Source organism: Lycium barbarum, chromosome 5 (genome assembly GCF_019175385.1).
Source record: "Lycium barbarum isolate Lr01 chromosome 5, ASM1917538v2, whole genome shotgun sequence".
NCBI lineage: Eukaryota > Viridiplantae > Streptophyta > Magnoliopsida > Solanales > Solanaceae > Lycium > Lycium barbarum.
In genome coordinates, this window is record NC_083341.1 from 29,912,170 (window position 1) to 29,926,581 (window position 14,412).

The 14,412-nt window shown below is 39.1% G+C and overlaps 1 long non-coding RNA gene across 1 annotated transcript; it reads right to left on the reverse strand.

Annotated features, from left to right (window-relative positions):
* Positions 1–555: 555 nt before the first annotated feature.
* On the reverse strand, positions 556–3,377 carry LOC132640789 (uncharacterized). The gene is made up of 3 exons (XR_009582375.1): positions 2,706–3,377; positions 1,743–1,995; positions 556–795 (listed from the first exon to the last, which is right to left on the reverse strand). It is a non-coding gene; the product is annotated as an uncharacterized LOC132640789 (long non-coding RNA).
* Positions 3,378–14,412: the final 11,035 nt, after the last annotated feature.

Here is a 14,412-nt window from a genome sequence, read left to right on the forward strand (position 1 = left end):
GACCCAGCCCCGTGGGCCGCAACTGGTGCCCTACTTGGGCACCCAAACGGACATACAAACTAAATCATCATTTTTAAATAGAGTTGAGAACAAATATTATCAAACGCATTCAAGTATATAGCAGAAGCCGACAAGGCTATATTTCAATATTTAGATAATTTCCAGAAAAATTTCGGCAGAGTTTCCTTTGTTTTACAGACTATCCAAATTAACCCTGCGCACAGATAATACCAACAATGACCACCAAGGGCCAACAAAGCAACATTTAAACATATGCGGACCGGCCGCGGCGGCGAATGGGATCGCCCAAACACAACATATACACGCATCCGTACAGAAGACCCTAACCCACAAACATGTCTACAGACCTCTAAACAGACCGACGGAATCATATAACGGGACAGGGCCCCGCCGTACCCATGAACGAGAATATATATATATACAGTAGTGACAGACTGTACCAAAAGATGGGCTCTGAATAAAAGAGCGCTCCAAATGGCAAGAAAGATATCCTAGACGGACGGATCAGCAAACCTGTCGTCGGTACCTGCGCGGCATGAAAACGCAGCCCCCGAAGAAAGGGGGTCAGTACGAAATATGTACTGAATATGTAAAGCCTGAATTACAGAACCAAAATCATAACTGGTACAGAACGTACAGAAAAAGTGAGTAGAAAATCCAAAGTATCAAATACATATCTTCAAAACATGCGGAGTGTGTACAGAAACATATGTCATATCAAATCCGGCCCCTGCCAAGGGACTCGGCAAACAGAACGTGGCCACCCTCCCGACGCTGGTGCCACAACACAGAAGAATCAGAATAGGGGCATAACCCCGTAACATAGTATATCATATCAGATGGCCATGGCAAATCATATCAGAACATGTGTACATGGCACAACATACTCCACAAACCCATGTACACGTATACCTGCCCCCTCACATCGAGGCACGGCGAACAATGCAGAGGATTACGCTTGACAACATATCCTGGCCCGGGCTCAGTGTGGGAAACATTGGGGCATCCACGAATAGAGTAGTGAGAAACTAAATGCAGTTAAAATATCATAAATATTTTCAGAGACTTGATGAGGCATATCAATGACAAACCAATTCAATGAAGTCAGACGGGATCATAATAAGTGAGTTTCGGATGTCATAATGAATTACAGAAGCATACCTTTCTGAAGTCGTTCCGAGCGCCAAAACAATTTATAAGACTTAATGAATTATTTAAAACAATTTTTGTTTAGTAGTTAATAGAGTAGTCATATGCATAAAATCATTATCATAAATTCAAACATAAGTAAAATGATCATATTTGAAATTCGAAATGATAATCATACCAAATTCTTTCAAAAGTCGTCCGAATTACATAAAGGAAAGTCGCGGGACCCACGAACGGGTATCGACCCGAATCGGGCCCGCTCATGGAAAACATACGATACATCATGCAAACTCTTATGAAAATATTGGAGCAATCCGAGCCTTTATGCAAAAGATATGGCATTTCGTAGTTACGGAATTCTTTAAAACAACTTTTTGTACAAAGTTTGAAAATCAATGCTTTCGAAGACATAATTGTTCATACTTCATCACAACATACATAAGAATGCCAAGAAATATATATAAGGTTCATAACGTGCTCGGATTTCGAATTTGGAATTTCCTCGAGGCTCGTGATATAGCCTATTGAAAACTAAGGCATGTCAAAAGAAAGAAGGGTTGCGCTTTACATACCTCGTACGCACTCCAAGATAGCCAATCTAAAGTAAATTCCAATCTACGCCTCGGGCTCCCCAAGGTCTACAAATATGCCAACGAATATCCAATATTAAACATAGGCACTTAAGCCATTCATTCCAAACTAACATTAAATTCTACAGAAAATTCGGCAGCACTTCCCCTGTAAATAGGCCATCCCGAGAATTTAACTCGCTCAAAATCAACAGCAACAACCACAATAACCAACCTAGCAACTCCAATAACCAATCTGAAAGACAATATTACATTAATACTCTCTTTTTCATCATTCGACAACTTTCCAAATATTCAATTCAACGGCTTACCTTCAAGCCAACATCAACGCCTATACATTCAAATACTAACCCAAACCCATACTAACAACATTCAAGAACATTCTAAACAATTCACATAATATTTCCAACGATCCAACAATTTCTCCAAATTGGGCCGAAAACAGCCCCTAAACTATAACATAACGATGCCCGAAATTCTAACGAACACTTACAACACACCAAGCAGCCCATATACACTTCTTACGACTAATTTCATGCCATCTTTTCAGCAAATTTCAGGGAAATACAACAGCAGCCACACGACACCACATCATCTATCCATATGCAAGTAAATCACATTATTATCTCTATAATCCTTACAACAACCCACAACAATTTTAACTCCAACTCTAACCATTAAATTCCTTCATTCTCATCACATAATCTATGATTACAACAACCAAAATATTAATTCAAATCAGTCCATCAAATTTCAATTAAAAACAGCCCCTACGGCATTCAACAACATTTCAACAACATTCCAACATTCGTGCAATTCATGTTACCAAGTTACAACTATGCTTCAACATCAAGATACATAATTTCACACATACAATTTACATTTGCATATTCCCCACACGTCCAACTTCATCATCAAACACATAGAAAAATGATCAACTCTTACCTTAACAAGTTGGCTTTTTCCACTTAGCTAGAATTTGTGAAATGCACTAATACTTGTTCTTGTTGCTCCAAATGAATTCTCCACGTTATTATCACCTTCCTAAGGGCTGAAATACCTAGAAAATCTGATTTTTGGATCAACAAATTTGAGCTCCAATTTTGCTAGCCATGGCCGAATGCCATGGCTTATGCTCTCTCTCTCTCTAGCTTGTATATCAACGTTTCCTTCACGTATACACCATATTAAACCTTTAATCCAAATTGATAACATGAGTGGGAGGTTGAAATTACCTTTAGCAATCGGAATCTTCAAGAATCTTGTTCCTCTTTCCAGCTGCTTGCTTAACAACACAAAAAAAAACTTAAGCTACAACTTCTCTTTAACTAATATCATGTCAAGGGTCTAGGATTTAGCTTATATGATGGCTCAATTAGAAAGGGGGTTTGGGAGAGAAAATAAGGGTTTTGGATCTGTTTTAGGTCGTGTGAAATGATATAAGGCAAAGTGGTGACTTATCTATTGAGTTTAATGGGCCTCATGGGCCGAAATGTGAGTGTTTGGGTCGGGTCCAAACTTGCGGCCCTGCCAGCCCAACTTGCATCGTCCATATCTCCTTATCCCGATATCATTTTGACGAGCGGTTTGTTGCATTACAAACTAGACTCGATGAACTTCATTTTAGGCTTTTGAAACACCTTAAAACGCCTCATATTCAAGGAGATATGCCTCCTACAATATAGACTAAAATCGGGTCCGAAATTTTACTGAAGTTGTTCCGATTCATTTCGTTTAACTTCTAATCCTCTTCCAACCTTATGTAACCTCTTATGCATACATATACACACTTATATACATCAATAAAAAATCCATATACACATCTTGAAGGGTCCAGAGACTCACAATAACCTTAAACATAACTAGAGAACTCACAAAGCTTTGACGAAACTCCAATCGCAAAAGTATATTCATATCTTTTGTCCACCCTCTATATCATTACTAATAATCTCAAATACTTTAAAAGGTCACTCGCATTACTTCATATACATACTCATAGCGCGATTCCACACCCTTTAGGTAACCGTGTCGCCTTGGGATACTTAAGGAAACCATGTATATATAACGATATTCTTACTAACTCGATTAACTTTCCTTGAACCTTCTTAACTCATTCTTTCTTGTTTTAATACAAGTAGCACAGATTATTATGGAGTGTAACATCAGAGTACCCACGCGATCGCGCCCACGCGGGAATTTCACTCCACGCGTTCGCGCTGGAATGTAACGCGACCGCGCCTACGCGCATTATTAATTCCACGCGGTCGCGCAGTATCGATACGCGATCGCGATGAAGGGAGCAGGGGAGCTGACGTCGTCCACGCGATCGCGCAGACACATGGCGCGATCGCGTTGAAGAATTTTCGGCATTTTCGACCAGAACTCGAATTTTGACGATGTCTTCCATTCCAGTTCATATAAATAGAAAACTAGGGCAAAATATTAGATATCTTTGGCAGCTTTCACAAGTTGGAGGCTAGGGTTCTACAAATAATGTTCTCTCTTCTTTTTAATCCTTGTTGATGGAAATCTCTTGGTGACAATTAAGATTGACACTCTTGTTATGCTTATTTATTCATTTGCATTGTTCTTAATCAAGTAAGTTTTTGCTATTTTAATTATTCTTGTTCTTGAATGTTTTCAATGGATTAGCTAACCTTTGAACTCGCCCATTTACTTTGTTTGAAACTCGGAAGAGGAAGAACGGATTTGGGATAGAATAATTAACATGAATTTGGGGCGTTAACCCTCATCTAATGGAAATTGACCTAGGAATAGGCAATACCACTTGTAGCCATATTCGGGTGTTCTTAATGCTCCTAATTGCTTGAGAGATCTTCAATTGGGTAGTCTAGTTAATCTTCGGAAGAAGTTAATTTAGAGTCATTATCCGAGGCTAAATAACATAAACTTGCTATTATTTATAATTCGTGAAATAGATTGGATCGTTACTTGAGAAGTAGTTTCCCTTCTTCCATTCTTGTTGCCATTGATCAATTTACTTGCTTTCTAGATTAGAATTTATATTTCCATATTTTATCAAAACCTTATAAAAAAACACCATTGATGCGTTCGGGCATAGCTATTGTTAGTGATAATTCCTAATCTGCTTAAATCGCCTACATATTGTTCTCTGTGGGATTCGACCCCAACCTTGTTGGGTTACTATATTTGACAACGTCCGCGTTATACCATTAATAGGTGTAATTTGAGCGTATCAAATTTGGCGCCGTTGCCGGGGAACAATTGGTGTATTTTGGCTAATCTAGGAAATAAGCTAACTTGCTTTGATCCGAACCTGTGAATATTTGTGTAGTTGTTATCTGTGTTTTTATTTTTCTTTAAAAAAAAACAAATGGCATCTTGGAATGAAAATGGGTTTGATGGTTGTAATCCATATTTTAATGACCCATGTCCATATTGTGGAGGACCCCACTTTTGGCAAGATTGTGAATATGCTCCCGGGAGAGAGATGTGTGCACCGTCTCATTCCTATGATGAGAGTGTTTGTAATATATGTGGTGGTCAAGGTGGACATTGGGGTGATTGTCCCAATTATTTTGTTTCCCCTCCCCCAAGTTGTTCTAACGAAAATGCTAGTTGTGATTTTGAGTTTGACAGGGACAACAACATGACAAATGAAGGACAAAGTGTCGGACATGAAGGCATCATGGCAATGTTCCAAACATACTTAGATCGAGAAGCTAAAATGGAGGAAGAGCGAAAGCTCCTCCAACAATCCATTTTAAAAAATGGAGAAGCCATAAGAAGAATGAATGATTCATTTGAGGATGCCAGTTCCTCAATTGTCATGGAAGTGTCGACTCCTCAAAATGAAATGGTTGGAGAAGAGATTTCAAGTTTACAAGATGAACCCGAAAATTCTTGTGACCACGACGAGAGTTGTGAAATTGAAGAAATGGTTCAACTTGAAGAAAATGAGCTAAGTCATAAAGAAGAAATCTCCAATTCTCGAAAAGAGGAAATTGAGGAAATGTTGAATGGCATTATGGCGAGAAATGAAAAATATGGGAAGATTGTGGCCAATTGGTGGGAAGTAGTTCAAAATGGAGATGATGAAACTATCCAAAACATGGATTTTACCATGTTAGAATTTTTACAAGCTTTGGACGATTCTCACCATGAAGAAAAACTTGACAAAGTGGATATTGTGAGCCAAGATTGGCTAATGAATCAAGCTCAACATCTTGAAGTCTATGGGCATCACCGTGAAGGCTTTTCACGGATGATGGAAGAATATCTAAAAATGCATGTTGAGCAAAGTCAAGAAGTAGAGCTACTTGAAATTGCTATCCGAGAATTGAAGACCGAGTTGAATGCAAAGATTGAGGCATGTGACGCTAAATATCAAAAGGCCATGGATAGTAGTTTTAAGTTGGTTTCCAATGAAGAAGTGGTCACTATTGATTTTCATGAGCTAATGATAAATTACCAACCAACAAATCCAAAAATAGTGAATGATGCCGAGATTGAAGAAATGATACTAGAGTTGCATAGAAAAGTTCATGAAATGATTTTTGAAGACTCTAGTTCATTTTTTTGTGAAGATGCCAACACTTATGCAAATTTGAAATTTTAGCGCGCTGGACCACATTCTAACCATTTTTCAACATTGTGCTTGGTTGATGATATGGAAGTTGAACTAACCGAGCCAATAGAGAATTTGGATATGAAAAAGAAAGCGTTTTTATTTTAAAGTTTGCTATGCCAAGAAGACAAAATGGCACTCCTCACTCAAAGGCCAAAAAGTGCAAAATGAGACATCCGAGAGTTGGCCTCTTTGTTTTTCTGCCACCGCCCCATGAGCGTCATCATAATCTTGATTCAACGTTGGGGCGCAAATTCATAAGCTCCAAATGGCGAGAAAAGCGGTAAAGTTGGTAACCGTCGTGCCGCGACGTTAACTTAAGCGCTTGGTGGGAGGCAACCCATCGTTTTTAAATTTTTTAATCATTTTTGAAATTCGATTTTTTAGAATTGTTTAGTTTATGATTTGTGACTAATCTGCAAAATTTCACAATTTTTGGAATTGTTTTGAATAGGTTGAGTTTTCAGAACAGCCACAAATCAGTAGCTGCTGGGATCTGCTTATTTTCTGAATCTGGAAAAACAGGGCCGGATTTATCTCTACGCGATCGCGCAACAAACCTACGCGATCGCGTTCAATTTTTTTTTTAAAAAAAGAGTAAGTTTACTCTGCGCGATCGCGCAGAGGCGCGTTTGTCAGTTACTAAACCGAGCTGGGGGTTAAAATCCCCCATTTTCCTCCCATATTCCTCCCATTTCCCTAATTCTCTCTCAAACACAATTTTAATTTTTTTGGAAAAATTCTTCAACTTGCAACCACAAGGTATGTGATTCCTTCATTATCTTGTTCCTAGGGTTGTTTTTATCATCATTCCATGTTAGAAATTGGGAAAGAATTCTTTTTTATTTACTTGTTTAAGCATGAATGTATGATGAAATTGTTGAATTTGTTGTTATATAAATTGTTGTTTGTTCTTGAGTGATGTGAGTTGATAGTTGGGTGCTGATATAAGAAAAACAAATGGGCCAAAATACGTGCTTAGAATCATTGAATTGAAGCCCCAAAAATGATGCCCATAACCTGTTTGTGAAAATGCTTGGGAGAATCTGAAACGATTCAGCGCGATCGCGCCGATAATAGCCGCGAACGCGCTGAATAATGGACCAAAATTGGCACGATCGCATACTGTTGAGCCGCGATCGCGGTTAAGGAAATCATAAAAATTATGCGATCGCGCCATTTCCCTGCGCGATCGCGCTGAAGGAATACAGCAAAATGGCGCGATCGCGACTCCTTGTCACGCGATCGCGCTGAAGAAAAAATCCCAGTTCACAAACAGAATGCTCGCACAGAGCTGTTCAAAACTTGGGTGCCCAATGTCCTTAACCCAACTCCTCAGTATACATCATTGTAGGTGTTCATATGCATTGTGTTTGTTTTGTAGGTACTTAAACTCAAAAAATGGCTTCATCATCCAGTGCTGCCCAAGTACCCTTGATTGAATACTATGACACCACCACCTTCCAGTCAGCAAAATGTTCGAAGCTATATGATAGATTGCTGGGAAAGAGCTTCATTGAAGAGTGGGGCTTTGTAACAGAAAATTTGGAAGAAAAGATGCTCGAGTTCTATGGAAGGTTGGTAACAAGCGGCTGGATACGCTTTGCAGATGAACCAATCAGGGCAAATCATACCCTGGTGCGGTAATTCTACGCAAATGCTGTAGAGGCAGATATTACACATAGGGCAATTGTCAAAGTCAGAGGTGTGGATGTCCTGTGCAATGCCTCAAGAATAAATGCCTATTACAATCTGCAGGATGGTGACAACAGCGAGATGGTACAGATGTACGAAAACCTGCGGCAACAATGGTTTGTGACCCATCTTCACGGTGGGGAACAACCAAAGTGGCTAAACACAGTGCAGAAAAGGATTGACTCTGCAGAGTTCACTGCTGAAGCCAAAACTTGGCTTGATATTGTCACATCCAGGGTGCTGCCTTCAAAACATGATTCAGAGGTGCCGCTTGAGAGGGCTAAAGTAATTTGTGCTGTGATGGAAGGATTGCCTGTTGACGTGGGGAGGCTCATTATGCAGGAAATCCGGGAGGTGGTGCTTGAACGGACTAAAAGCTTATTCTTCCCATCATTGATCACTTACTTGTGCTCCACTGATGGAGTGCCCACAAGACCAGGCGACAAAGAAAAAGGGCATGGTGGACCGATTTATCAGTTGAAAAAGAGAGGGCCTGGTAATGTACAGAAGAAAAGGAAGATTGATATAGCAACATCATCATTTGAGCAGTTCACAACTACTGCATCAGATTCTATTGATGGGGCATCTGCCCCTCCTATGGCTATACCAATCTTGCCACCACTGCAAGAAGCCGCCAGGCCTTTCCAATATATCTCCACCCAGGTCCATGGGGTGGACAATCGGATTCAGCAGCTAGTGGCTAGTCTCCCTGCGGGGCCACATGGAGAAGGCACATCTACAGCTCCCTCTGTTCCTATTGGTCCGACATTAGCAGGTGTAGTGGAGGACATGAAGCATATCAAAGAAAAGCAGGGAAAAATAGAGAGGAGGCAGAAAAAGGCGAGAGAGCATGCCAAGAATCAAAGAAAATTCCTGAACAAAATGATGAGCATTATGAGGAGTGTATGCGGCGCACAACATGAAGAGGAGGAAAATGAGGACGATTTTGTCCTACCAAAGCCCAGCAGCTCCAGTTCAGAGGGTGAGCAGAGATGACCATAGCACGCAGTACTAGGAGGTATGAAAAAAAAAAGTTTTTCTGTGTTGATGTACTGCAGTGAGGACACTGTAAGTTTTTTTAGTTGGGGGTGGCTATTTGGTATCGTTGTAGGGTAAATAGGTGTTTAGGAACCCCTTCGGCTTTTCTTTGCCAGAGTTCTTTTCCTGAGGGGGATTTTCATTTTGTTGAAACTGGCATATTTAGGATGTTACTTAGGTTGAGTAGAGTAATTTTGTCTTAATTGGTATTACTTGGTAACTAATGGCATGTATTGTGGTTTGTTGGAAATTTTGGACCCCTCGAAATTTTGGAAAACGCATACTTAGAACAAGATTGATTAACATGATTGATTCTTTATATGACATTATTATTATTGGGGTATTGTGTGTGATAAATGACTACTTATGAGGTCACAAGTGTAAAAATAATTGTCCTTATGCCAATGTGTGTGTGAGCTGTTAGTTTGATTCTGTTTATGCATGTATAATCTAGAACCTGCCCGGTTGGTCTTGTATGAAATCCGAAAGTTAGTTTGGTTGTGAGATGATCTTAGGCTTTCTTTGTGTAAATAAGTCACTATGCCTAAATAAGCCTCTCCAAAAGCTGAAAATACCCCTAGTTTCCCCTTTTGAGCCTTTTTGACCTTTTTCTTGGCTAGCCAATTATGAAACCTTACCCTTTGTGAAATTAATCCATCTTCACACCCGTTCCCTCCTTGATGCTATTAATTAGATGAGGCAAAATGCCTAAGTTGGGGGTGAATTTAATGTGGAGTATATGTTCAAAACATAAGTTGGGGGTGGTGGAGTTTGCTAGTGAAGATTCGATGTGGTAGCTGCGTATATATATATACATAAAAAAAAAATCAGAAAATTGTAACGCAAAAAACAAAATTGTAAGTTGGTTAGAAGTAAAACCACATCGAGGTCGAAAACTGAAAGAAAATAAAGGGGTGGAAAGAAAAGAGGCGAGTTAAGGTGACAAGATGTTGTAGTGTTCAAGGACGGTGAGTCACTAATAGCCAAAAAGTATCCGACCCGTCCCTAAACCTACATTACAAGCCGAAACAAGTCCTAATGAGATCACAACCGAACGATCCTAGGATGAGAACATAGAAAATAAGGGCAAGCTTATGGTATTTGCATGTGTAAATATGAATTGTCTTTGTGAGTGTGAGTGTTTTTCTCTTCTCTTTCGTCTTCGTCCCATTCTTGTCGTATATATGTGTGTTGGGACATTCTTTGGTCTATGTGAGGGCATAAGGATGAAAATTGAACAAAATAAAGTGACAGCCTAAAGTAGCGTTTGTGTGCACCATAATATGTTCGATAATATGATGTCATTCATTGAAGCTTCATGGTTAGTCGTAGTGTTCTTGAGTTGTGTATGTTGCTTTAAAACAGAAATTGGGGTGGTCCTTGGAAGAAAAACGTGCATGCCAGTAGTTCAAAGTCAAAACCAATGTAGACATTGTTATTCTATAATATCTAGGTGTTAGATTGAGTCATGATTTTGTATGGCTTGCTTGAGGACAAGCAAATACTTTAAGTTGGGGATGTTGATGTGGCGTGATTTTACACCACAATCGATGCTTTTTAACTATAAGTTTTACTTGTTTTTAAGCAAGTCTATGTCATTTTACGTAGTTTTTGTCATGTTTCAGGTAATACGAGGTCCCTAGAGCCAAAGTGTGGAAAACAAGAAAAAAAGTTGCAAAACTGGAAATAACTGGAAGTTCTGGAAAATACCGTGGAAAAATACTCTGTGCGATCGCGCAGAGTACCCACGCGATCGCGTCCACGCGGGAATTTCACTCCACGCGTTCGCGCTGGAATGTAACGCGACCGCGCCTACATGCATTATTAATTCCACGCGGTCGCGCAGTATCGATACGCGATCGCGATGAAGCGAGCAGGGGAGCTGACGTCGTCCACGCGAGCGCGCAGACACATGGCGCGATCGCGTTGAAGAATTTTCGGCATTTTCGACCAGAACTCGGATTTTGACGATGTCTTCCATTCCAGTTCATATAAATAGAAAACTAGGGCAAAATATTAGATATCTTTGGCAGCTTTCACAAGTTGGACGCTAGGGTTCTACAAATAATGTTCTCTCTTCTTTTTAATCCTTGTTGATGGAAATCTCTTGGTGACAATTAAGATTGACACTCTTGTTGTGCTTATTTATTCATTTGCATTGTTCTTAATCAAGTAAGTTTTTGCTATTTTAATTATTCTTGTTCTGGAATGTTTTCAATGGATTAGCTAACCTTTGAACTCGCCCATTTACTTTGTTTGAAACTCGGAAGAGGAAGAACGGATTTGGGATAGAATAATTAACATGAATTTGGGGCGTTAACCCTCATCTAATGGAAATTGACCTAGGAATAGGCAATACCACTTGTAGCCATATTCGGGTGTTCTTAATGCTCCTAATTGCTTGAGGGATCTTCAATTGGGTAGTCTAGTTAATCTTCGGAAGAAGTTAATTTAGAGTCATTATCCGAGGCTAAATAACATAAACTTGCTATTATTTATAATTCGTGAAATAGATTGGATCGTTACTTGAGAAGTAGTTTCCCTTCTTCCATTCTTGTTGCCATTGATCAATTTACTTGCTTTCTAGATTAGAATTTATATTTCCATATTTTATCAAAACCTTATAAAAAACCACCATTGATGCGTTCGGGCATAGCTATTGTTAGTGATAATTCCTAATCTGCTTAAATCGCCTACATATTGTTCTCTGTGGGATTCGACCCCAACCTTGTTGGGTTACTATATTTGACAACGTCCGCGTTATACCATTAATAGGTGTAATTTGAGCGTATCAAATTTGGAGCCGTTGTCGGGGAACAATTGGTGTATTTTGGCTAATCTAGGAAATAAGCTAACTTGCTTTGATCCGAACCTATGAATATTTGTGTAGTTGTTATCTGTGTTTTTATTTTTCTTTAAAAAAAAAAATGGCATCTTGGAATGAAAATGGGTTTGATGGTTGTAATCAATATTTTGATGACCCATGTCCATATTGTGGAGGACCCCACTTTTGGCAAGATTGTGAATATGCTCCCGGGAGAGAGATGTGTGCACCGTCTCATTCCTATGATGAGAGTGTTTGTAATATATGTGGTGGTCAAGGTGGACATTGGGGTGATTGTCCCAATTATTTTGTTTCCCCTCCCCCAAGTTGTTCTAACGAAAATGCTAGTTGTGATTTGAGTTTGACAGGGACAACAACATGACAAATGAAGGACAAAGTGCCGGACATGAAGACATCATGGCAATGCTCCAAACATACTTAGATCGAGAAGCTAAAATGGAGGAAGAGCGAAAGCTCCTCCAACAATCCATTTTAAAAAATGGAGAAGCCATAAAAAGAATGAATGATTCATTTGAGGATACCAGTTCCTTAATTGTCATGGAAGTGTTGACTCCTCAAAATGAAATGGTTGAAAAAGAGATTTCAAGTTTACAAGATGAACCCGAAAATTCTTGTGACCACGACGAGAGTTGTGAAATTGAAGAAATGGTTCAACTTGAAGAAAATGAGCTAAGTCATAAAGAAGAAATCTCCAATTCTCGAAAAGAGGAAATTGAGGAAATGTTGAATGGCATTATGGCGAGAAATGAAAAATATTGGAAGATTGTGGCCAATTGGTGGGAAGTAGTTCAAAATGGAGATGATGAAACTATCCAAAACATGGATTTTACCATGTTAGGATTTTTACAAGCTTTGGACGATTCTCACCATGAAGAAAAACTTGACAAAGTGGATATTGTGAGCCAAGATTGGCTAATGAATCAAGCTCAACATCTTGAAGTCTATGGGCATCACCGTGAAGGATTCGACCCCAACCTTGTTGGGTTACTATATTTGACAACGTCCACGTTATACCATTAATAGGTGTAATTTGAGCGTATCATATGTCACCCATATTGACTCTTCGCCAGAATTGGAAAAAGTGGAAATATTTTTCTAAGCAAGAATAGACAAAATAGAGAAGGAGATGGGCAAGAAGATTGTCGAGCTGGAGCATGGCTCCAAGAAGAAAGAAGGGTTGAGGTACTCTAACCTGTGCATCCACCCAGACTTGGGTTTGCCTGAAGGCTTCAAAATTCCTAAATTTGATAACTTCAATGGGGGTTTTTTTTTTTTTAATTAAAGCCACCATAAAAGGTGTAAATTTATTAAAATAAGTCAAACTGTACAAGCAGGAAAGAAAAGAAAAGAAAAAGAAATCTAAGAAAATAGAAATGCTAAAACTATACTAATCCTAATAACACCACAAGAAGAAAACCAACTAGTTCCAAGGCCTTGTCTTGTATCCATTTTTCACATCTACAAGTCTCACAGATGGAATGGATCAAGAACACATGAAGTAGAACCTCGAGCTTTTGGTTGTAATAAGTCTCTTCCAGTAGAGTTTTTATAGGACTTGCATAGCTTCACCATATAACCAATCTCACAGATCAGCCCAGGTCTGTATAGACTGCTGAATCCTCCTGCATACCGATCCATCAAGATGATTGCTCCATGTGTAGTGATGCACCTTCTGTGTAGCACTTCTTGTATCAATTGTAGAAGTACTGATCCAGCCTTAAAACTCCAAAATATCAGTCTAATAAACAACCAACTAGATATAGTACATCCTTCAGTAGATTGAACATAACATTAATACCACACACTGAAAACAACACTATATTCAATTTATTCCGTCCCTAAGTTCAAAACTGCTCCTTTGTTCTTATTCTAATGTTTGGAGTTTGACTTTTTCCATGTTGATCATCTTTCTACGTGTTGATGGAACATCCTGAAAATCATAAAACTGCATGGTACCTGCAAAATTGTTACATCCCGTATTTTTGGACTAGGAAATTGAATCGTCCAATATGAGCAAAATTACCCGAGCCCGGAGAATTCGATCATATTCAAGGATGAAAATCGAGAGCTCGGTGTACAAAGAGTTTGAGGTCCCGAATTAATTCAGGCCTTAACAAGTGTGACCACGGTAATTGAGAATAATATTTTGTGTGTACCAAAAGGGACTATGGACTAGTGCTACGTCATATAATCATGGAAATGATTATATGAAGTGTATTAAAAATAATTGGTATTAAAGTGAAGTGAGATCAAGAAATTAATTACGCGTGTGATTGATTAAGAGGGGAATTATAGTGGAAGACAAGAAATTAATGGATATAATTGGATAGCTATTAGTGGACATAGTCCACGTGTTTAAATCTAAGTGGGCTGCAAGCACTACAAGTGTATACATGCACGTTGTGCCTTGTCAAATTAATGATGACTAATGAAAAAAAGTTTGGCCAGCCAAGGTACACGTGCAA